Here is a 26105-nt window from a genome sequence, read left to right as displayed (position 1 = left end):
GACTCCGGGAGCAGGAGACTAAGTTGTCTAAAGTTACACAATGTGATCGCAAAGGAGGATTACCGAACAATTTGGGTCACCCTCATGATAGCAGGGTCCCAAGTAAAGATGGAATTGGATACAGGATCAGCCCTAACTGTCATGAATCGACGAGACTATGAGCGGCTATTCTCACACATACCCTTGAAGGACACGTCCATTGTATTGAAGACATACACGGGGCAAAAAGTCTACCCCAGAGGAAAAATAAGGGTGCCAGTTGAATACAACGACAAGGAAACACAGAAACTGTATCTATATATACTACCGAATGGAGGACCACCACTATTGGGACGTGAATGGATCCGAAAAATACAATTGGATTGGCATTCCATTCAGGCGCTAACTGTGACTGATAAAAAGGATGATGACGTCACACCTGGACGACTGTCAAAAATTCTAACTGACGCGAAAGAGGTGTTCCAACAAGGACTTGGGACTCTAAAAGGAGTAACGGCAATGATAAAAATCGAAGATAACGCAAACCCAAAATTTTTTAAGGCCAGACCGGTACCTTACACGATCCGCCCAGCCATTGAAGCAGAGCTGGAGAGTCTGGAGCATTCGGGTGTGCTGTCCAAGGTGGACTGGAGCGAGTGGGCCACACCCATCGTTCTTGTAATGAAGAAATCATTGAGCAGCACGCCTGGGGAACCGAAGAAGGTTCGCATCTGTGGGGACTTCAAGGTAACTGTGAACCCAGTCCTGCACACAGTACAATATCCACTTCCATGGATAGAAGATATTTTCGCCTCACTATCTGGAGGGAAACGCTTTACAAAGATTGATCTGGCCCAAGCGTATCTGCAAATGGATGTGGAAGAAGCATCTAGGAAATACCTCACGATAAACACTCACAAAGGCCTTTACCAGTACAATCGACTGGTATTCGGGATAGCATCAGCCCCGGCTATTTGGCAGAGGGCGATGGAACAAGTCCTGCAAGGGATCCCGGGGACCCAGTGTTATTTGGACGACATCCTGGTTACGGGCGAAAATGACAGTGAACACCTTGCCAACCTGGAGCAGGTGCTCACGAGATTACAGGAATATGGGCTACGAGCCAACCGCCCCAAATGCGAGTTCTTCAGGAGACAAATCTTGTATTGTGGCCACATGATTGATGAGGAAGGGTTGCATAAGTCGCCGGACAAGATTGAGGCTGTAGTCAAGGCTCCAGCACCGGAAAATGTGTCGCAACTGAGGTCGTTCCTCGGGTTGGTGAACTATTACCATAAGTTCTTGCCGAATTTATCTACAATTCTGCACCCACTGAACGCCCTGCTGCAAACTGGAGTAACATGGAAATGGAGTGATGAGTGTAAGCGTGCCTTTCAGAAATGTAAATGCCTAATCACTTCAAAAGAAGTATTGGCCCACTACAATCCAACACTACCGATTTGGTTAGCATGTGATGCGTCTCCCTACGGCATTGGAGCGGTGCTGTCCCACAAATTCCTTGACGGTTCAGAGAGGCCAATAGCCTTTGCGTCGCGCTCGTTAACCTCAGCCGAGCGTAACTACACCCAGATTGACAGGGAGGCCCTCAGCCTGGTGTGGGGGGTGAAGAAGTTCAATCACTATCTGCATGGGCAGAAATTCACCCTACTGACTGATCATCAGTCCCTGGTCTCCATTTTTAACCCAAAGAAGGGCGTTCCGGTGATGACGGCGCAACGGCTGCAAAGATGGTCACTTTTTCAAGGGGCGCATCAGTACGACATAGAGTACAAGGGTATGAAACAGCATGGAAATGCTGATGGGCTGTCGCGCCTACCGTTGCCTACGGTAGAGGAAACACCTGCAGTGGACCCTGTTGAGATATTCCATGCGCCCATAGTCGAATGTCTAGCTGTTACAAACTCAAGTATAGAGAAGGAAACCCGAAATGACCCGACACTCTCTCGGGTCTATGATTTGACGGTGAAGGGATGGCCAGCACATGGCGACTCACTGTTGCCAGCATTCTCACCAAGGAGCGAACAGCTGTCAGTGTGCCAGGGGACCTTGATGTGTGGACCCCGAGTGGTAATTCCACCCAAGTTGAGAGATAGAGTGCTCAATGAGCTTCATGAGGGTCATCTGGGAAGGGTAAAAATGAAGAGCCTAGCCAGGGCGTTTGTGTGGTGGCCGGGAATCGATAAAGAAATCGAGGATATGACCAAAAGATGCACAGGATGCCAGAAGGTCCAAAACGCTCCACCACAGGCCCCGCTACATCCATGGGAGTGGCCCTCATCTCCATGGCAACGGGTACACATTGATTTTGCTGGTCCATTTATGGACTCAATGTTCCTAATCGCTGTGGACGCCCATTCAAAATGGCCAGAGGTCATCAAAATGTCCTCCACCACCACGGAGAAAACTATTGCAACCCTACGGACCATCTTCGCCAGGAATGGCTTGCCAGAACAGATTTGCTCCGACAATGGGCCACAGTTTGTGTCCGAGGATTTCCGAAGGTTTCTGAGGAATAATGGGGTGAAACATTACACATCTGCCCCACATCATCCAGCCACAAATGGATTGGCTGAGAGGTTTGTTCAGACCTTTAAAAAGGCAATAAAGGCAATGCATAATGACGAAATACCACTACAACACAAGGTGGATAATTTCTTGTTTGCTTACCGGAATGCGACACATGCAGTCACCAACCAAACTCCAGCCATAATGTTCTTCAACCGAAGGCTAAGATGTCGCCTGGATTTGCTCAAACCAAACATAAGACGAGATGTTGAGGATAAGCAATTCCAGCACATAAATGAGAAGCCAACCAGGAGCTTCAAGATAGGGCAACCAGTCTTGGCCCGTGACTAACGAACAGAAAAATGGCAGCCAGGAACGATATGCACACAGCAAGGACCACTAAGGTACACAGTGGACGTTGGAGGGAGCATCGTGAGACGCCAGATTCTAGAGTCACAGGAACAAGCCAAACCCATACCACGAGCAGGTGCACCTGGTAATCAACCCGAAGTACAGATTGCATCTACCTCAGAAGCAGTGGTATTGGAAGCTGACGAACCAACCAATGACAATGAGCCAGAATCAACTCCGCCGCAAGAACAGGATACTTGAGAAAGGCGTTATCCAGTCAGGATCAGGAAGCCTCCTCAAAGACTGAACTTATGAATGATTATTTCAGTTGATGTATATAGTACAGAGAAAATTGTAATTGTAATTAGTTATTATTTAGTTGTTAAATGAATGTTATGTACCGTTTATCTAAAAGGGGAGGAATTGTTGTGTATGTACCTTTAAGAGAAGAACTGATTCTATACTGCAGTACCGGCAGTGACCACACCTGTATATAAAGCCATAGCAGGCTTCTGTACTTCAGTCTTGAATTACTCTCTGTTCAGTAAATACCTGTTTTATTGTTCTCCTGCAGTCTGAGTATTATTGATCCTCGGACACTACAGGACTGAGAGACACCAGTCATTGTACAGATGTCTCCCTGAGAGAGGGGACTGAGAGACACCAGTCAGTGTACACATATCTCCATGAGTGAGGGGACTGAGAGACACCAGTCAGTGTACAGATATCTCCCTGAGGGAGAGAGGGACTGAGAGACACCAGTCAGTGTACAGAAATTTCCTGAGGGAGAGGGACTGAGAGACACCAGTCAATGTACAGCTGTCTCCCTGAGGGAGAGAGGGACTGAGAGACACCAGTCAATGTACAGATATCTCCCTGAGGGAGAGAGGGACTGAGAGACACCAGTCAGTGTACAGATATCTCCCTGAGGGAGCGAGGGACTGAGAGACACCAGTCAGTGTATAGATATCTCCCTGAGGGAGAGAGGGACTGAGAGACACCAGTCAATGTACAGATATCTCCCTGAGGGAGAGAGGGACTGAGAGACACCAGCCAGTGTACAGATATCTCCCTGAGGGAGAGAGGGACTGAGAGACACCAGTCAGTGTACAGATATCTCCCTGAGAGAGGGGACTGAGAGAAACCAGTCAGTGTACAGTTAGCTCCCTGAGGGAGAGGGACTGAGAGACACCAGTCAGTGTACAGATATCTCCCTGAGGGAGAGGGACTGAGACACACCAGTCAGTGTACAGATATCTCCCTGAGGGAAAGTGGTCTGAGAGACACCATTCAGTGTAGAGATATCTCCCTAAGGGAAGAGTGAAGGAAGTAAGGAGTTCCACAGTTTTGAGATCCTAAGACAGAATAGGTTATGAGTAAGAGATGGTGTGAAGGGAGGGAGAGGGTGTAGAATAAGAGTGGTGCATGCTGGAGAGTAGGAGGAACAAGAGAAGAAAGCTCATGGGAGCAGTGAGAAGACTTGCATCGATAGATAGCGAAAGTTGAGAGAGGTTGTGAAGGAGAGAGAGAAAGGCTGAAGGTTTGTTGGTGAGAGAGCGAGGGATCTGCTGTAAAGTAGCAGAAATGGAGCTGATGTTACTGCTGTGTTAACTCAGCCAGGGGGAGATTCTTCAAAGACTGAAGGAGGGATTGAGCTGATGCAGTTTATATTGATGCAGTGATACTCAGTCATCATACTTGTCCTAATCCTTTAGTCACATGTTTTACTGAGGGCTCAGTGAGTTTAGTGAATTAAAGGATTAGATTGTTGAAATATCCTAGATTGAAACTTTCACACAGTTGGCTGCCTTTCTGCCTGTTGCCAGTTTTCTGCCCTTCGCTCCTGACTCGCTAACTCCTGTGGAGTCACATGTCCAAGTGACCTCTCTTCATCTGGGAGTGTGGACAGTAAGTGTGGGCTGGTTATTCAACCACGAAAGGAGTTAACCTGAGCCTGAGCTGATGTCCACACACAACACAACACCACACAGACACACACAACACAACACCACACAGACACTCACAACACAATACAACACCACACAGACACACACAACACAACACAGACACACACAACACAACACCACACAGACACACACAACACAACACCACACAGACACTCACAACACAATACAACACCACACAGACACACACAACACAACACAGACACACACAACACAACACCACACAGACACACACAACACAACACCACACAGACACACACAACACAACACCACACAGACACTCACAACACAATACAACACCACACAGACACACACAACACAACACAGACACACACAACACAACACCACACAGACACACACAACACAACACCACACAGACACACACAACACAACACAACACAACACACACACAGACACTCACACAACACAACACAACACCACACAGACACACACAACACAACACAACACACACACAGACACTCACACAACACAACACAACACCACACAGACACACACAACACAACACAACACCACACAGACACACACACAACACAACACAACACAACACCACACAGACACACACAACACAACACAACACCACACAGACACACACAACACAACACAACACAACACCACACAGACACTCACACAACACAACGCAACACCACACAGACACTCACACAACACAACACAACACAACACCACACAGACACACACAACACAACACCACACAGACACACATAACACAACACAACACCATACAGACACACACACAACACAACACCACACAGACACTCACACAACACAACACAACACCACACAGACACTCACACAACACAACACAACACCACACAGACACACACAACACAACACAACACAACACCACACAGACACACACAACACAACACAACACCACACAGACACACACAACACAACACAACACCACACAGACACACATACACAACACAACACAACACCACACAGACACTCACACACACAGACACACACACACACAGATACACACACATACACACAACACAACACACACACACACACACACACACACACACACGCACACACACACACACACACAGATACACACACATACACACAACACAACACACGCACACAACACAACACACACAGTCAGACACAAACAACTCCACACAACAAAACTTGGACATATATTGGCCGTTACTTCATTGTCACTGGGTCAAAATCCTGGAACTTCCATATCCTGAGAACGAATTTTTAAAAAGTATACAAGCAAACGCATGTCCACGCACACACCACGTGTACAGATGCATACACACAGGCACATACAGTAATGCGCGAGTGCTGCATTGTTGGAGGTCTTGCTCTAGTTGAGAAGTTAAACCGAGGTTCTGACTGGCAGACGAGGTGAAGGCGAGCAAGGAGTGCCTTTGGTGTCTCGGCCAACACTCCCCCCTCCACCAGCACGACCAAAATAACAGATTAAGTCGTCATTCGTTCAGGGGCCGAACCATCTGAAGGACCGAGGAACAGGACAGAGGTTAAGGAGTAGCAGATGAGTAACACCACAATACAGCACCACATTCTCACGCTCAGTGTGAGCGAGAGAGTTAACAACCTTTATAAATCACCAGTTCGGCCTCAGCTGGCGTATTGTGTCCAATTCTGGGCTCCACCCTTTAGGAGTGATGTCAAGGCACTCAAGACGGTGCAGAGGAGGTTTACCAGAATGATACCAGGGATGAAGGCCTTCAGTTACGTGGAGAGACTGGAGGTGCCGGGGTTGTTCTCCTTGGAGCAGCAAAGGGTAAGGTGAGATTTAATAGAGGTGTTCAAAATCATGAGGGGTTTTGATAGAGCAAGTAAGTAAGGAGAAACTGTTTCCCCTGACAAGTGGGTTGGTAACCGGAGGATATGGATTTAAAACAACTGGAAAAAGAGCTAGAGCGGAAATGGGGAGAAATGTTTTCACACAGAGGGTTGTTGTGATCTGGACCGCACTCGCTGAAAGGGTGGTGGAATCAGATTCAGAAGCATTTTGAAAAGGCAATTGGACATGTACTTGAAGAGGACTCGTTTGCAGGGTCAGGGTAATAGCTGGGCAGTGGGACTAATTGGACACCTCTTTCAACACGACAAGGCTGAATGGCCTCCTTCTGTGATGTAAGATTCTATATAAGATTGTGAGGGGGCTTGATCGAGTGGATGCGGTGAGGATGTTTCCACTGATGGGTGAGACTAGAACTAGGGGGCATAATCTTAGAATAAGGGGCTGCCCTTTCAAGACTGAGATGAGGAGAAACTTCTTCACTCAGAGGGTAGTAAATCTATGGAATTTGCTACCTCAGAGGGCTGTGGAAGCTGCAACATTAAATAAATTTAAAATGGAGATAGACATTTTCCTAGCAGATAAGTGAATTAGGGGTTACGGGGAGAGGGCAGGGAAGAGGACGTGAGTCTAGTTTCAGATCAGCCATGATCCTATTGAATGGCGGAGCAGGCCCGAGGGGCCGTATGGCCTACTCCTGCTCCTATTTCTTATGTTCTTATGTTCATATGATTCTACAACAACAACTTGCATTTATATAGCACCTTTAACACAGTAAAAGGTCCCAAGGCGCGTCACAGGAGCGTTATCAAACAAAATTTCACACCGAGCCACATAAGTAGATATTTATTAGGACAGGTTTTAAGGACCATCTTAAAGGAGGAGGGGGGCGGTGGGGGTGGAGAGAGGCGGAGAAGTTTAGGGAGGGAATTCCAGAGCTTAGGGCCCAGGCAGCTGAAGGCAGGGCCGCCAATGGCGGAGCGATGAAAGTCGGGGGATGCGCAAGAGGCCAGAATTGGAGGAGCGCAGAGATCTCGGAGGGTTGTGGGGCTGGAGGAGGTTACAGGGATAGGGAGGGGCGAGGCCATGGAGGGATTTGAAAACAAGGATGAGAATTTTAAAATTGAGGCGTTGCCGGAGTAGAAAGAGAAGAGGAAGGGAAGATGCTCGAAACCCCAGGTACGTGTGGCTTCCAGCCTTGCTCTCTTTTGAAAGTTATCATTGAATCTGCTTCCTCCACCCTTTCAGGCAGCGCATTCCAGATCATAACAACTCGCTGCGTAAAAACAATTCTCCTCATCTCTCCCGTGGCTTTTTTTGGGCAATTTCCTTAAATCTATGGCCTCTGGTTACCGACCCTCCTGTCAGTGGAAACACTTTCTCCTTATTTGTTCTATCAAAACCCTTCATGATTCTGAACACCTGTATTAAATCTCCCCTTAACCTTCTCTGCTCGAAGGAGAACAACCCCAGCTTCTCTTAGTCTCTCCACATAGCTGAAGCCCCTCATCCCTGGTACCATTCTAGTAAATGCTCTCCGGCATGGCTATCGAGTCCGCATGTCAAATCCTTTTGATGTCCAGCTGAATTCTACTATGAGAATTATCATAGAATTATCAATGGCAGGGGAGTCCAGAACCAGGGTCACAGTCTAAGGATAAGGGGTAAGCCATTTAGGACTGACATGAGGAGGAATTTCTTCACCCAGAGAGTGGTGAACCTGTGGAATTCTCTACCACAGAAGGCGGTGGAGGCCAATTCATTAAATATATTTAAGAAGGAGTTGGATATATTTCTAAAGGCTAAAGGGATCAAGAGATATGGGGAGAAAGCAGGGACCGGGTACTGAATTTGGATGATCAGCCATGATCTCATTGAATGGCGGAGCAGTCTCGAGGGGCCGAATGGCCTACTCCTGCTCCTATCTTCTATGTTTCTATGTTTCTATGTATCACCGGTACGCTTTTATCGACACCAACACCTTGGCTGCCCGTGCTTGAAAACATCGCACCACCACACCTACGTCGTGAATATACAGTCTTCAGAGAATACAACCTCTACACCAGCAAAGACATGCCAATCCAGCCTACCACCAACCCACGTCAAATCTGAAAGGTCATTTTGGACCGTCGCCGAAGCCCTTCAGCGATCTCCCCTCAGCCTTGGTGACCAATGGCGAAATGCTTGGAAGGACCCCTCCCTCCCGGAGGACCTTAACAACTTCTACGCTCGCTTCGACAGGGACAACAGGGAGCCGGCTACCAAAGCCTTGCCACCCCCGGAAGACCAGGTGCTCACTCTGTCGACCTCCGACGTAAGGGGTGTTCTACGCGGAGTGAACACACGAAAGGCTGCTGGACCGGATAGCATCCCGGGACGGGTACTCAAGGAATGTGCTGATCAGCTGGCTGATGTCTTCACCGCCATCTTCAATCTGTCATTGGCCCAGGCAGTAGTCCCTACATGCTTCAAGACCGCTACCATTATTCCTGTGCCAAAGCAACCGGCTGTGACGTGCCTGAACGACTATCGACCTGTCGCACTCACACCCATCATAATGAAGTGTTTCGAGAGACTGGTCCTGGCTCACATCAAAGCCAGTGTTCCCGCCTCTCTTGACCAACACCAGTTTGCCTATCGTGCAAACAGATCAACGGAGGATGCAATCACGACTGCTCTACACTCTGCACTGAATCACTTAGATGGTAAAGAGACCTACATCAGAATGCTGTTCATAGACTACAGCTCAGCATTCAACACTATCGTCCCCAACAAGCTGGCCACCAAACTCCACACTCTTGGCCTGAACACTTCCCTCTGCAACTGGACCCTGGACTTCCTAACAAACAGACCCCAGTCTGTCAAATTAGGTAACCACACCTCCCCCCCCCTGACCCTGAACACGGGGGCCCCACAAGGATGTGTGCTGAGCCCTCTCCTCTACTCCCTCTTCACCCACGACTGTGTGGCTGTACTTGGTTCCAACACCATCATCAAGTTTGCGGATGATACCACGGTAGTAGGCCAGATCACCAACAACGATGAGTCAGCCTACAGGGAGGAGGTCCAGCATCTCGTGAAGTGGTGCGCCGATAACAACCTGGCCCTTAACATCAAGAAAACCAAAGAAATCATTGTGGACTTCAGGAAGTCTAAAGGCGGAAGTCACACCCCCATCCACATCCATGGGGCTGTGGTGGAAAGGGTGGACAGCTTTAAGTTCCTCGGAGTCCACATCACGGAAGACCTCTCCTGGTCCCTCAATACCTCCTCTCTGGTGAAGAAGGCCCAGCAGCGCCTATATTTCCTAAGGAGGCTGAAGGGATGTAACCTGTCACCCCTGATCCTCTCTAACTTTTACCGCTGCACAATAGAGAGCATCCTGACGAACTGTATCACAGTATGGTATGACAGCTGTAGCTACTATGACCGGAAAGCCCTGCAGCGGGTAGTCAAAACTGCCCAACGCATTACCGGCACCCGGCTACCGACCATAGAGCACATATACCAGAAACGCTGTCTACGGAGGTCACGGTCCATCATCAAAGACCCTACCCACCCCAGCCACAGTCTGTTCGCCCTCCTGCCATCTGGGAGACGCTACAGATGCATTCACACCCGAACGACCAGCTTTAGGAACAGCTTCTTTCCCAGGGCTGTCATCCTACTGAACTCCACAAATAAACTCTAAAGCCTGCACATCTGCCAATGCACTTTATTATGGTTATGTTTATGTTAATGTATTACAAGCCAAATGTATGTTGAATGTTTAAATGTCTTAATCTAAATGTACACTCTCGGGAGCCGCAAGCCTACATTTCGTTGTACTGCACTTGTGCACTAACAATGACAATAAAGTTGATTATGATTATGATATATGGAATGGATTCCTTATCGAGGACTCCACAGTACAGCATGAAGGATCAAACCTTCCTCACAAACAGTGGACAACCATCAACCGCCTCGGAACTGGTCATGGTAGATGCTGCCACCTTCTCCATAGATGGAAGATTAAAGAATCCCCATCATGCGGCAGCGGAGCTCCTAATCAGACCCTGGAGCACATCATTGAGCACTACCCTCCGAGGAAATTCGCAGGCAGCCTACAAGATGTCCATGCTGTTACACTGGAAGCTTGGGCCTGGATATCTGACTTAGATATTGACATTTGATTTGCTTTGCGACTACCGTACAAAAGAAGAAGATTCCAGTAAATCTCCTCTGCACCCTCGCCAAGGTCTTGACATCCTTGCTAAAGTGCAATGCCCAGAATTGGACACAATACTCCAGCTGGGGCCTAACCAGTGATTTATAAAGGTTTAGCATAACTTCCTCACATTTGCACTCTATGGCTCTATTTATAAAGCCAAAGGACCTTGTATGCTTTTTTTAAACAGCGTTCGCAACTTGTCCTGCCACCTTCAAAGATTTTTTTGCTATAAAGACTCTTGCTAAAAAAAAGAGCAGATTGAAAAATGTCCACCTTGACTGATCGCTCCCGGGGTCAAGCATGCAAGCTCTCTAAGATACGCTTTTAATTACTTCGCCAGAATATTGGGTTTTTAAATAAATTTATCATTGTATTTATAAATCTGCCATAACGGTGAGTGAAACACGCTTAAACGCAGCGCCGATATCAGGTTGCGGCCCAGCCGGGAGGGTCAGAGACGCTCAAAGTTAAATCTTATTTGTTTTGCGCCTCACTTTGCAGCTGTGGTTACAGTTTCTGAAGAGCCAGGGCCTCGGGTTACCGACTTGCGTATTAACCCTTGGCATCTAGGGAGAGGCTCACATGGGCCTCAAATACCGGCACTCTGCCAGCGACGCTCACCTTCCAGGAACGAATAAATAATTTAAAAATAAATAAGAACTGCGAGGTAAGGTAAGAAAAGCTGAATGGGCTGAAGTCGGGACCAGGCTGCAGTTAACGAGGAGGATCGTATCATGGTAAGAACCTAAGAATGAGGAGCAGGAATAGGCCACACGGCCCCTCGAGCCTGCTCCGCCATTCAATGAGATCATGGCTGAACGTCTGCATTCTTCTTCAATTGTTAATTGTTAATTTTAAATCTGAGAATTTTTGTTAACCATGATCTTATTGAATCGAGCGGAACAGGCTCGAGGGGCTGAATGGCCGCCTCCTGTTCGTATGTTCCTATCGACTCCACTTTCCCGGCCGATCCCCATATCCCTTGATTCCCTTAGTGCCCATCGATCCCAGTCCTGAATATACTCAATGACTGAGCGTCCACAGCCATCTGGGGTAGAGAATTCCCAAGCTTCACCACCCTCTGATTCTTTTAGGCCTCCTTACAGATGTAGCAGGCTTCCGACTTTCTGCCTGGTCACTGATCCCAGCTGAGACAGGAGCAGGGGACCTACAAGGAGCCTCAGTGCCCATGGACTAAGGAGAGAAAAATAATCAGCCAGGGCTCCCACTCCGGATAGCAACTGCTGGAAGTGGACGCGCGTTGGCATTCGTGGTGAGGACAGGGTGGAGCTTGGCAGTGATGCCATTGAATAGCGCGCTGACCGTCAATGTCTGGGCTCATGCACGAAAGGAGAAAAAACTAACCTTTCATGCCTTACATTGGCTCCAGGTTAAGCAACGCCTCAATTTTAAAATTCTCACCCTTGTTTTCGAATCCCTCCATGGCCCTCGCCCCTCCCTATCTCTGTAATCTCCTCCAGCCCCACAACCCCCCGAGATATCTGCGTTCCTCTAATTCTGCCCTCTTGAGCATCCCTGATTATAATCGCTCGACCATTGGTGGCCGTGCCTTCAGCTGCCTGGGCCCTAAGCTCTGGAATTACCTCCCTAAACCTCACCGCCTCTCTACCTCTCTTTCTTCCTTTAAGATGCTCCTTAAAACCTACCTCTTTGACCAAGTCTGCCCTAATATCTCCTTATGTGGCTCGGTGTCAAATTTATTTTGTAACACTCCTGTGAAGTGCCTTGGGACGTTTTACTACTTTAAAGGCGCTATATAAATGCAAGTTGTTGTAGTTGTTGTTGTTGTTGTCCTTGTGAAAGCACTTCACAATCAAGGGATTACTTTCAAAAAGTGTTGTTTTTGGTGGTGTTGGGTACATAGAATTTACAGCACAGAAACAGGCCATTTGGCCTTTGCCGGTATTTATGTGTCACATGAGCCTCCTCCCGCCCTACTTCAGCTTATTGTTCTATTCCCTTCTCCCTTGTGTGCTTATCTAGCCTCTCCTTAAATGCATCTACACTGTTTGCCTCAACCACTCCCTGTGGTAGCGAGCTCCACATTCTCACCACTCTCTGGGTCAAGGAGTTTCTCCTGAGTTCCCTATTGGATTTATGAGTGACTATCTTATATCGATGACCCCTTGGCTTTGGTCTCTCCCTACAAGTGGAAACATCTTCTCCACGTCTCCCCTCTCAACTGTGTGAGGAATATTGGCTGGGACAATGGGGGGACTCCACTTCTCTTCCAATAGTGTCGTGGGATCTTTCACCTGAGCAGGCAGAGGAGGCCGCGGTTTTGACGTCCCCTCGAAAGCCCCGAGCTGGCTCTAGGCACCGGCTGATGACATGTTAATTCAGACCCGTACAAAGCCCAGTACGACGACAGGCCGCCCATTGCTCTCGGTCCTGGTGAAGGACTGCGGGCAACAGGTGCTCAAGTTTTCGTCTGATCGTTAATAAAATAATACTCTTTTTGATTGCTTGAGGTGAAGGAATTCCGCCTGTCAGGAATTATGGAGCAACTGTACCCGGGACAGACATGGCAGCTGTTCCATGATTGGACCCTTTGATAGTCGCTTATTTGTTTAAGTACTTGTAACAACCCAATCTGACCTCTGAACTCCCTCCCAAATCCCACCCAGACTTTAAAGGAGCGCTGTTGGCTTTCAAGATCATTGAGCAATCGAGGTCAGGACTGGAATTTTTATTTCATTGGGAGTACAGGGCACAAAGGGCATGGAGTGTGGAACAATAACAAGGTTGGAGAGAGGAAGTGGCATCGAGCTTCAGGTTTAAAAGTCTTGGCGAGTGAAGGAGGAACAGAAGGCTGAGGCAGGTAAAGACTCGCACAGTATCACACCCCAGCCTGTACCTCACTTCTGGGCATTGGTTATTCTATATATAAACCACCCGAACCCCTCGATTAGATTCCAGCCTGTAACTCACTCCCAAGTATCCGTTATTCTATATATAAACCACCCGAATCCCTCGATTAGATTCCAGCCTGTAACTCACTCCCGGGTATCTGTTATTCTATATATAAACCCCCCAAACCCCTCGATTAGATTCCAGCCTGTAACTCACTCCCAGGTATCCGTTATTCTATATATAAAACCCCGAACTCCTCGATTAGATTCCAGCCTGTAACTCACTCCCGGGTATCCGTTATTCTATATATAAACCACTCGAACCCCTCGATTAGATTCCAGTCTGTAACCCATGCCCGGGTATCCATTATTATTCTATATATAAACCACCCGAACCCCTCGATTAGATTCCAGTCTGTAACCCATGCCCGGGTATCTGTTATTCTATATATAAACCACCCGAACCCCTCGATTAGATTGCAGCCTGTAACCCACTCCCAGGTATCCATTATTATTCTATATATAAACCACCCGAACCCCTCGATTAGATTCCAGCCTGTAACTCACTCCCGGGTATCTCTTATTCTATATATAAAATCCCGAACTCCTCGATTAGATCCCAGCCTGTAACTCACTCCCAGGCATCCGTTATTCTATATATAAAACCCCGAACTCCTCGATTAGATTCCAGCCTGTAACTTACTCTCGGGTATCCGTTATTATTCTATATATAAACCACCGAACCCATCGATTAGATTCCAGCCTGTAACTCACTCCCGGGTATCTATTATTCTATATATAAACCACCTGAACCCCTCGATTAGATTCCAGCCTGTAACTCACTCCCGGGTATCTATTATTCTATATATAAACCCCCCGAACCCCTCGATTAGATTCCAGCCTGTAACTCACTCCCGGATTTCCATTATTCTATATATAAACCCCCGAACCCTTCGATTGGATTCCAGCCTGTAACTCATTCCCGGGTATCCGTTATTCTATATATAAACCCCCGAACCCTTCGATTATATTCCAGCCTGTAACTCACTCTCGGGTATCCGTTATTCTATATATAAACCCCCCCGAACTCCTCGATTAGATTCCAGCCTGTAACTCACTCCCGGGTATCCGTTATTCTATATATAAACCCCCCGAACCCCTTGATTAGATTCCAGCCTGTAACTCACTCCCGGGTATCTTTTATTCTGTGGATAATCCACCCAAACTCCTGGACTCAATTGCAACTGGGATGTCTGATTATTCTCCGTCTCCTGCTTTTCCCATTGGCGGACCATCAAAGGGTAAGGATTGTAGCGAAGTGGGACAACAAAAGCTCCTGAACGAGTCTGACCCCTGACCTTGGCCTCGTATATCACGGGGCCTATTTAGCAGCAACCACTTCCAGCACGGGACCCTTCCCTTCTTGTGTCTGGGCTCCAGCCTATTCCAGAGTTCAGGCACCTCCATCTGAGCAATAGGCAACAGCTGGAGTGGAATAGATACTCTGTGAACCGCCCGACAGTCTCCAGGACTTTATATCTCAGGGGGGAAGAAAGGCATGTCTGCGGACGAAAGATGATCTCCCCACTGGGACTTGCCATTGAATTTGTTTATGATGGGGCAGGGAGGAAGGGGGGGCAGGGGGTTAGGGTGCTCTCCTGGCCGGGGTTAACTTTTACCAAAAGCTATAGGTTCAGGGTTAAGTGCTAGTCACGGTCTCTGCTTAAAAAGGGTTGTAGTTAGTCACAAAATTACACTCGATTTCCAGACAGACTGGGGGACATTCAGTGCCGATTGGGAGCTTCTCAGACCGCCTGTCACACTGCGCATCAGGGGCACGGTCGCAAGCATTGCACAGGTTGGGTGTGTTATATAGAGAGCGTGCGTTATAGAATAACGGATACCTGGGAGTGAGTTACAAGCTGGAATCTAATCGAGGGCTTCGGGTGGTTTATAAAGTCATAGAGTCATAGAGTTATACAGCACAGAAAGAGGCCCTTCGGCCCATCGTGTCTGCGCCGCCATCAAGCCCTGTCTATTCTAATCCCATTTTCCAGCACTTGGTCCGTAGCCTTGTATGCTATGGCGTTTCAAGTGCTTATCTAAATGCTTCTTGAATATTGTGAGGGTTCCTGCCTCTACCACCCTCTCAGGCAGTGAGTTTCAGATTCCAACCACCCTCTGGGTGAAAAAGTTTTTCCTCAAATCCCCTCTAAACCTCCTGCCCCTAACCTAAATATGCCCCCTGGTTATTGGCCCCTCTATTAAGGGGAAAAGTTCCTTTCTATCTACCCTATCTATGCCCCTCATAATTTTGTACACCTCAATCAGGTCCCCCCTCAGCCTTCTCTGCTCTAAGGAAAACAACCCCAGCCTGTCCAGTATCTCTTCATAGCTGAAGCGCTCCAGCCCAGGTAACATCCTGGTGAATCTCCTCTGCACCCTCTCCAATGCAATCACATCCCTCCTATAGTGTGGCGACCAGAACTGCACACAGTATTCCAGCTGTGGCCTAACCAGCGTTTTGTACAGCTCCATCATAACCTCCCTGCTCTTATATTCTATGCCTCAGCTAATGAAGGCAAGTATCCCATATGCCTTTTTAACCACCTTACCTACCTGTCCTGCTACCTTCAGGGATCTATGTACATGCACACCAAGGTCCCTCTGATCCTCTGTCCTTCCTAGGTTCCTACCATTCATTGTGTATTCCCTTGCCTTGTTGGTCCTCCCAAAATGCATCGCCTCACACTTTTCAGGGTTAAATTCCATTTGCCACTGTTCTGCCCATCCAACCATCCCATCTATATCATCCTGTAGCCTGAGGCTTCCCTCCTTGCTATTTACCACTCCACCAATTTTCATGTCATCTGCGAACTTACTGATCATACCTCCTACATTCATATCTAAATCATTAATGTACACTACAAACAGCAAAGGACCCAGCACCGATCCCTGCGGTACACCAGTGGACACAGGCTTCCAGTCACAAAAACAAACTTCGACCATCACCCTCTGCCTCCTGCCACTAAGCCAATTTTGGATCCAATGTGCCAAATTGCCCTGGATCCCATGGGCTCTTACCTTCTTGACCAGTCTCCCATGTGGGACTTTGTCAAAAGCCTTACTGAAGTCCATGTAGACTACATCAACTGCACTACCCTCATCCACACACCTAGTCACCCCCTCGAAAAATTCAACCAAATTGGTCAGACATGATCTCCCCCTGACAAAGCTGTGCTGACTATCCTTGATTAATCCCTGCCTCTCCAATTTTATATATAGAATAACAGATACCCGGGAGTGAGTTACAGGCTGGAATCTAATTGAGGAGTTCGGGGTGGTTTATATATAGAATAACAGATACCCGGGAGTGAGTTACAGGCTGGAATCTAATCGAGGGGTTCTGGGGGTTTATATATAGAATAACGGATACCCGGGAGTGCGTTACAGGCTGGAATCTAATTGAGGGGTTCTGGGGGTTTATATATAGAATAACGGATACCCAGGAGTGAGTTACAGGCTGGAATCTAATCGAGGGGTTCGGGAGTTTTATATGTAGAATAACGGATACCCGGGAGTGAGTTACAGGCTGGAATCTAATTGAGGAGTTCGGGGTGGTTTATATATAGAATAACGGATACCCGGGAGTGAGTTACAGGCTGGAATCTAATCGAGGGGTTCGGGGTGGTTTATATGTAGAATAACAGATACCCGGGAGTGAGTTACAGGCTGGAATCTAATCGAGGGGTTCAGGTGGTTTATATGTAAAATAACAGATACCCGGGAATGAGTTACAGGCTGGAATCTAATCGAGGGGCTCGAGGGGTTTATATATAGAATAACAGATACCCGGGAGTGAGTTACAGGCTGGAATCTAATCGAGAAGGTTGGGTGGTTTATATATAGAATAACGGATACCTGGGAGTGAGTTACAGGCTGGACTCTAATTGAGGGGTTCAGGGGTTTATATATAGATTAACAGATACCTGGGAGTGAGTTACAGGCTGGGTTCTAATCGAGAGGTTCAGGTTGTTTATGTAACTTTGTTTCCTGCTGTACCTGGCAATCTGGTTGGAATTTACAAAGTGCAACTGACGGAATCTCACGGATGAGGTTTTGTAATTTGAGGCAGGATCAGTTTCATGGGCAGAGATACGGTCCTGCGGAGGGATTGGTAGATGTTCATAATAGATGGAGGAGACTTGGGTGTATTGTACTTACGCCCAAAATTCCACTATCTTTAAAGCCACGTAATTGGTTTGCACCAAGGTTTTATGTTCCCTGCAACCATACTACGATGGTATGAGGCATGAGTTGGCTAGGATTGATTGGGGAATGTTACTTGAAGGGGTGACAGTGGATAGACAATGGCAAGCATTTAAAGATCACATGTATGAACTACAGAATTTGTTCATCCCTGTTTGGCATAAAAATAAAACAAAAAAGGTGACTCAACATTGGCTCACAAGGGAAATTAGGGATAGCATAAGATCCAAGGAAAGGACATATAAATTGGCCAGAAAAAGCAGCAAACCTGAGGATTGGGAGCAGTTTAGGATTCAGCAAAGGAGGACAAAGGGATTAATTGAGAGGGGGAAAATAGAGTATGAGAGTAAGCTATCAGGGAACATAAAAACTGACTGTAAAAGCTTCTATAGATATGTGAAGAGAAAAAGATTGGTGAAGTCAAGCGTAAGTCCCTTGCAGTCAGAATCAGGGGAATTTATAATGGGGAACAAAGAAATGGCAGACCAATTAAATACATACTTTGGTTCTGTCTTCACAAAGGAGGACACAAGTAACCTCCCAGAGATGTCGGGGAACATAGGGTCTGATGAAAGGGAGGAACTGAAAGAAATCAGTATTTGTAGGGAAATGGTGTTAAGGAAATTGACGGGATTGAAGGCCAATAAATCCCCAGGGCCTGATAATCTACATCCCAGGGTACTTAAGGAAGTGGCCCTAGAAATAGTAGATGCATTGCTGATCATCTTGCAACATTCGATGGAATCTGGAACAGTACCCATGGATTGGAGGGCAGCTAATGTTACCCCACTATTCAAAAAAGGTGGTAGAGAGAAAACGGGGAATTACAGACCGGTAAGCCTGACATCGGTGGTGGGGAAAATGCCAGAGTCCATTATAAAAGATGTAATAGCAAAGCACTTGGGAAACAGTGACAGGATCGGACAAAGTCAACATGGATTTACAAAAGGTAAATCATGCTTGACTAATCTACTGGAATTTTTTGAGGATATATCTGGTAGAATAGGTAAGGGAGAACCAGTGGATGTGGTGTATTTGGACTTTCAGAAGGCTTTCGATAAGGTCCCGCATAAGAGATTGGCGTGCAAAGTTAAAGCACATGGGATTGGTGGTAAGGTACTGACTTAGATAGAGAACTGGTTGGCAGACAGGAAGCAAAGATTTGGAATAAACGGGTCCTTTTCCAAGTGGCAGGCAGTGACTAGTGGGGTACCACAGGGATCGGTGCTAGGACCCCAGTTATTCACAATATATATTAATGATCTAGATGAGGGAACTAGATGTAATATTTCCACGTTTGCAGATGACACAAAGCTGGGCGGGCATGTGTACTGTGAGGAGGATGCAGAGAAACTCCAGTATGATTTTGACAGGTTGGGTGATTGGGCAGATGCATGGCAGATGCAGTATAATGTGGATAAATGCGAGGTTATCCACTTTGGTGGCAAAAACAGGAAGGCAGATTATTATCTCAACGGCAATAGATTGGGAAAAGGGGAGGTGCAATGAGCCCTGGGTGTCCTTGTGCAGCAGTCGCTGAAGGTAAGCATGCAGGTGCTGCAGGCGGTTAAGAAGGCAAATGGGATGTTGGCCTTCATAGCGAGAGGATTCAAGTACAGGAGCAAGCATGTCTTGCTGCAGTTGTACAGGGCCTTGGTGAGACCACACCTTGAGTATTGTGTGCAGTTTTGGTCACCTTATTTTTTTTTTCAATTTTTCAATTTTCAATTTTCAATTTTATTGATCACATAACTAAATACAAGAAGTGTAATCTAGTCAGTGAAATGCTTTTTTCTTGACGAGCCGAGAGCACCAAGCAGCAAGAACACTTAGCTGCCTGGTACGCACGGAGCTCGCAAGGACGGCAGCCATCTTCATCGGCGCCATCACAAAAAAACACATACCGACATATACACGCGTACATACTTTAAATATAAATAAAGCAGACATAAAATAAATAAAAGACATAAAAAGACAGCACATAAAATGAGCAAGCAATAATGTAAAAAAAGTAATTTCTACAGTAATTACATTGATATTTCTACCCAGGCTTCTAGAATAATCTCTGGTTACAGGGTGGCCGCACTGGGAGAGCATCGTGAGGAACTCACAACTTTTAATAAAATAAATTTAATTAATTAATTAATAAATTAATAAAATAAAATAAATAAAGTGCCCCCTCAGTCTTTCTCGATGTTTCCATCTTGGTCTCTCTCAATGTTTCCCCTCTTTCTCTCTCGATGTTTCCTCTGTCTTTCTCGATGTTTCCTCTCAGTTTTTCTTGATGTTTCCCCTCGGTTTCCTCCATACACCTGGCCTGCACATTACCCCTGGCTGTCCAACTTGGCATCCTGGTAACCGGGTTCCGCTCCAGCTCTCATCCTTCAAACTGTCTCTCCAGCTCTCGACCTTCAAACTGCTCTCTCCAGCTCTCGACCTTCAAACTGTCACTCCAGCTCTCGACCTTCAAACTGTCTCTCCAGCTCTCATCCTTCAAACTGTCTCTCCAGCTCTCGACCTTCAAACTGTCTCTCCAGCTCTCATCCTTCAAACTGTCTCTCCAGCTCTCATCCTTCAAACTGTCTCTCCAGCTCTCGTCCTTCAAACTGTCACTCCAGCTCTTGACCTTCAAACTGTCACTCCAGCTCTCGACCTTCAAACTGTCACTCCAGCTCTCGGCCTTCAAACTGTCTCTCCAGCTCTCGTCCTTCAAACTGTCACTCCAGCTCTCATCCTTCAAACTGTCTCTCCAGCTCTCGTCCTTCAAACTGTCGCTCCAGCTCTCATCCTTCAAACTGTCTCTCCAGCTCTCATCCTTCAAACTGTCGCTCCAGCTCTCATCCTTCAAACTGTCTCTCCAGCTCTCGTCCTTCAAACTGTCTCTCCAGCTCTCGACCTTCAAACTGTCCTCTCTCCAGCTCTCGACCTTCAAACTGCCTTATCTGAGGAAGGGTGTTCTTGCCATGGAGGGAGTGCAGTGAAGATTCACCAGACTGATACCTGGGATGGCAGGAATGACGTATGAAGAGAGATTGGGTCGATTGGGCTTGTATTCGCTAGAGTTTAGATGAATGAGAGGGGATCTCATTGAAACTTACAAAATTCTACCAGGACTAGACAGACTAGATGCAGGAAGGGTGTTCCCGATGGCGGGGGAATCCAGGACCAGGGGTCACACTCTAAGGATAAGGGATAAGCCATTTAGGACAGAGATGAGGAGGAATTTCTTCACCCAGAGAGTGGTGAACCTGTGGAATTCTCTACCACAGCAGGCAGTTGAGGCCAATTCATTAAATATATTCAAGAAGGAGTTAGATATATTTCTGAAGGCTAAAGGGATCAAGGGATATGGGGAGAAAGCAGGGACAGGGTACTGAATTTGAATGATCAGCCATGATCTCATTAAATGGCGGAACAGGCTCGAGGGGCCGAATGGCCTACTCCTGCTCCTATCTTCTAAGTTTCTATGTTTCTATGTTATGGGTGTCACAAATATGGAGGGAATTCCAGACCAGAGAGAGAAATAGAGATATATGATCAGGAGTGACAGAGAGGGTGAAAGAGTAAGAGAGAATTACTGAGGGAAAAAAGCCAGAGACACAGAGGCAGAAACAAAGAATGGCAGATAGAGACAGAGAGAGACAGGGAGAGAGAGACAGAGAGAGAGACAGAGAGAGAGAGAGAGAGAAGGAGAAAGAGAGAGAGAGAGAGACAGAGAGAGAGAGACAAAGAGAGAGAGACTGAGAAGGAGAAAGAGAGAAAGAGAGAGAACATAAGAACATAAGAAATAGGAGCAGGAGTAGGCCAATCGGCCCCTCGAGCCTCGAGAGAGAGACTGAGAGAGGGAGACAGAGAGATAGAGAGGGAGACAGAGAGAGTCTGAGAAGGAGAAAGAGAGAAAGAGAAAGAGAGAGACAGAATGAGAGAGTGACACACAGTGAAAGAGAGAGAGACAGAGACCAAGAACAAAATAAAGAGAGACAGAGTGAGAGACCGAGAAGGAGAAAGAGAGAAAGAGAAAGAGAGAGAGTGAGACACAGTCAGAGAGACAGAGAGCAAGAGTGAAACAGAGAAAGAGACGAGTGAGAGAGAGAAAAAGACAGAGAGAGAGAGAGAGTTAGGGAGAGACAGAGACAGAGAGAGCGAGAGAGAGAGAAAACATTCAGGAGTACAGACTAAGAGAGAGATACAGAGACACAGACATACAAAGGATCTTAGAGACATTTAGAGAGAGAGGTACAGAGAGAAACATAAAGAGGGTCAGAGACAGCAAGAGACAAGTTTGTGGGAGCTTGCTGTGCGCATATTGGCTCCTGCGTTTCCTACAACAGTGACTACACTTCAAAAAGTGCTTCATTGGGTGTGAAGCGCTTTGGGACGTCTAAAGACGAGACTTTTCTTTCTTATGATAGAGATGATAAAGAGATGGGAGGAAATATCTGCAGCCAGAAACCATCCTATGGCAGCGTTGCAATGAAGGAAAGTGACTTGTCCGGGAGGTGAGGGTGAAATGGACTGCGAGAAAGTACGCAGAAAAGATTCAATCCGCCCAGGAGCACTCCGCCTTGTGCTGCGCAGAATCACACTCGGCAGGGGAATCCAGTTACTGTGGTCCAATACTTGGGGGGTGGTGGGGGGGAGATCAACCTGGGGTTAAGTGGAGGGGGTTAACTGGGGGTCAGACACACACGATTCTCATCTCTGGGTTGGATTATCAAAAAAAAGGATAAACAAATTTTGGAATGAGCGGATCTCTGCAAGAGATCCAAGTCCCCTCCCCCCCTCCTGACATCAAGGAGTAAGTGATGATCATTTCTGATGTGGCAGGAACTCTTCCCCAGTCAGACCTGCCATCTTTACAGTTGTTTTAAATTAAGATCGATATCGTAATCTGTTGGAGGCTTTTTCTCTTTTGATTAAAGAAAGGCCGGTCCTTGACTCCGCGCCGAATATTTTCCCGTCTGCCGGCATAAATCAGTGCTCGCACAAGTTATTGCTGATAAACTGCAGGCTATATCGATGTCAGTGATCCCGACCCACCCTCCTTCCCCAGAACAGGTGCTGAAAGACAGAACGAAGAGCTCGGCCACAGAGAGAGAGAGAGAGAGAGGAAGTAAAATGAAAAATCACCCGAGTGCACCGACTGAAGGAGCTGCATCCCGGGCAAGGCCGCAGGAGCCGTGTGTCAGAGTGCGGCCTACGCATGGGCTGTTTAAACTGGCTGTAACTGAGGCCAGGGGGAAGGTTTTACAGGGTAACTGATGGTGAGACTCCCTCTTTAAGGGGAGCTGAGGGTGAGGTTCTCTCTTTAAAAGGGAACTGAGGGTGAGATTCTCTCTTTAAGGGGAACTGAGGGTGAGACTCTCTCTTTAAGGGGAACTGAGGGTGAGAGTGTCTCTTTAAGGGGATCTGAGGGTGAGACTGTCTCTTTAAGGGGATCTGAGGGTGAGACTCTCTCTTTAAGGGGAACTGAGGGTGAGACTCTCTTTAAGGGGATCTGAGGGTGAGGCTCTCTCTTCAAGGGGATCTGAGGGTGAGACTCTCTCTTTAAGGGGAGCTGAGGGTGGGACTCTCTTTAAGAGGAACTGATGGTGAGACTCTCTCTTCAAGGGGATCTGAGGGTGAGACTCTCTCTTTAAGGGGAACTGAGGGTGAGACTCTCTCTTTAAGGGGAACTGAGGATGAGACTCTCTTTAAGGGGATCTGAGGGTGAGATTCTCTCTTTAAGGGGATCTGAGGGTGAGACTCTCTCTTTAAGGGGAGCTGAGGGTGAGACTCTCTCTTTAAGGGGATCTGAGGGTGAGACTGTCTCTTTAAGGGGATCTGAGGGTGAGACTGTCTCTTTAAGGGGATCTGAGGGTGAGACTCTCTCTTCAAGGGGATCTGAGGGTGAGACTCTCTCTTTAAGTGGAACTGAGGGTGAGACTCTCTCTTTAAGGGGAACTGAGGGTGAGAATCTCTTTAAGGGGATCTGAGGGTGAGATTCTCTCTTTAAGGGGATCTGAGGGTGAGACTGTCTCTTTAAGGGGATCTGAGGGTGAGACTGTCTCTTTAAGGGGATCTGAGGGTGAGACTGTCTCTTTAAGGGGATCTGAGGGTGAAACTGTCTCTTTAAGGGGATCTGAGGGTGTGACTGTCTCTTTAAGGGGGTCTGAGGGTGAGACTGTCTCTTTAAGGGAATCTGAGGGTGAGACTCTCTCTTTAAGGGGATCTGAGGGTGAGGCTGTCTCTTGAAGGGGATCTGAGGGTGAGACTGTCTCTTTAAGGTGATCTGATGGTGAGACTGTCTCTTTAAGGGGATCTGAGGGTGAGGCTGTCTCTTTGAGGTGATCTGATGGTGAGATTGTCTCTTTAAGGGGAGCTGATGGTGAGAAAGTGCAGCGCTCCCTCAGTACTGCACTGGAGTGTCAGTCTGGATATTGTGCTCCAGTCTCTGGAGCGAGGACTGTGAACCCACAATCTTCTGACTCAGAGGCGAGAGTGCGACCCACTGAGCGACGGTTGACACTAACGGCAGCTGATGGAACTCTGAGGTTGACTGTGAGCCTTACAGGCCATAAAGGACTCATGTTCGACTGCACCCCCCCGCCACCCCCCCACCCTAACCCCAGTCTGAGTGAGGCTAGTGCAGCAGCTGGCACACTACAAATTGGGAAGCTTGCCTTTGTAACTCTCGTCCGCTAGCCATGCTGCCAGTACTCATGGCCGTGGGATCGGACTTGGCTGATTAAATGATTTGATGGGGTAGATAGGGAGGAAATATTTTCTTCTGGTGGGGGGAGTCCTGAACAAGGGGGAAAAACCTTAATATTAGAGCCAGGCCGTTCAGGGAATCACTTCTTTACACAAAGGGTAATGGGAATCTGGAACTCTCTCCCCCACAAGAAGCTGCTGAGGCTGGGAGGGTCAATTGAAAATTTCAAAACCGAGATTGATAGATTTTTGTTGAGTAAGGGTATTAAGGGATACGGAACCAAGGCGGGTAGATGTAGTTAAGATACAGATCAGCCACGATCTAATTGAATGGTGGAACAGGCCCGAGGGGCTGAATGGCCGCCTCCTGTTCCTGTGGCCGTGACGCCTCACAAAGCGGAACAGCGCTCACTGCCAAGGCTCGACACATGGGCAGTCGGGTGGGGTTGGCAGCAACGTTCCCCGCTCGGGCCGCTCACCGGCTCTCACATGGGAGAAACCGCGCACGCGTGAGTGGGCCACGCAGCCAGTTAAAGGGGCCGCGCACCCCCAAAAGAAAATACGGGGAACGTTGGTTGGCAGCCATGTGAGACCGTACCTGAACGAGCAGTCAGCTCCTTTAAGAGAGCAGGGGGTAGGTGGGGCGGTGGGGAGGAGGGGTGGCGGGGTGGGGAAGAAAAACCCAATCGCCAAATAACCAGATATAAAATAAAAATGAATGCATTTTAAACAGAAGAAAAAGCGAAAAAAAAGGAAGCTGACACAGACAACCTCCCAGGCACAATAATACAATTAGGACGCCAACTATTAGACAAGCACCTCAGGGGCCTAGCTCGCAGCTTTGCAATTACAAAAAAATAATGTATCCGCCTCAAAGCAGGCCTTCAGACATATGTCAAGTGACAATTTCATTTCGGGAGATTACGGGCAGATATTAGAAATTATTGAGGCTTTATTGCACTTCACTGTCGAGCAGATTTGACTTGTCAAAAGAAACGCGAAGGGGAGGGGATGGTGAGGGGTGGGGGGGTGAGGTGGGGGGTGGGGGCGGGCTGGGGTGTTGGTGGGAGTTGACAGGACGACAGCTGCGAGCAGGATCGCGAGCCCGCTCACCGAGACCACAGGAAGAACACAGTCCTCTCAACCGTTAGTCCCATTTCACGGCAAGGAGCTGAGATACAGGAATGGTATTGCGCTGAGGAAGTTCCAGTGATTGTGTTCAAAAGGACGCTCTTCATTGTTATTCTGCTCTGCTGTTTTCCTCTCTCTCTCTCTCTCTCTCTTTCTCCCTCTCTCTCTCTCTCGCTCTGATGGATGACATTAAAAAGGGCTCGAGGCATCTTTTGATACCATTGTCAGTTCGGCAGCACTCTCGCCTCCGAGGCTGAAGGTGGAGGTTCTGAGTCCCACTCCAGGCC

Source organism: Somniosus microcephalus, chromosome 2, assembly GCF_052327205.1.
Source record: "Somniosus microcephalus isolate GS21.2 chromosome 2, FLI_Smic_1.0, whole genome shotgun sequence".
Taxonomy (NCBI): domain Eukaryota; kingdom Metazoa; phylum Chordata; class Chondrichthyes; order Squaliformes; family Somniosidae; genus Somniosus; species Somniosus microcephalus.
The sequence above is the reverse complement of the archived record's forward strand: the minus strand, read 5'-3'. Positions refer to the sequence as shown.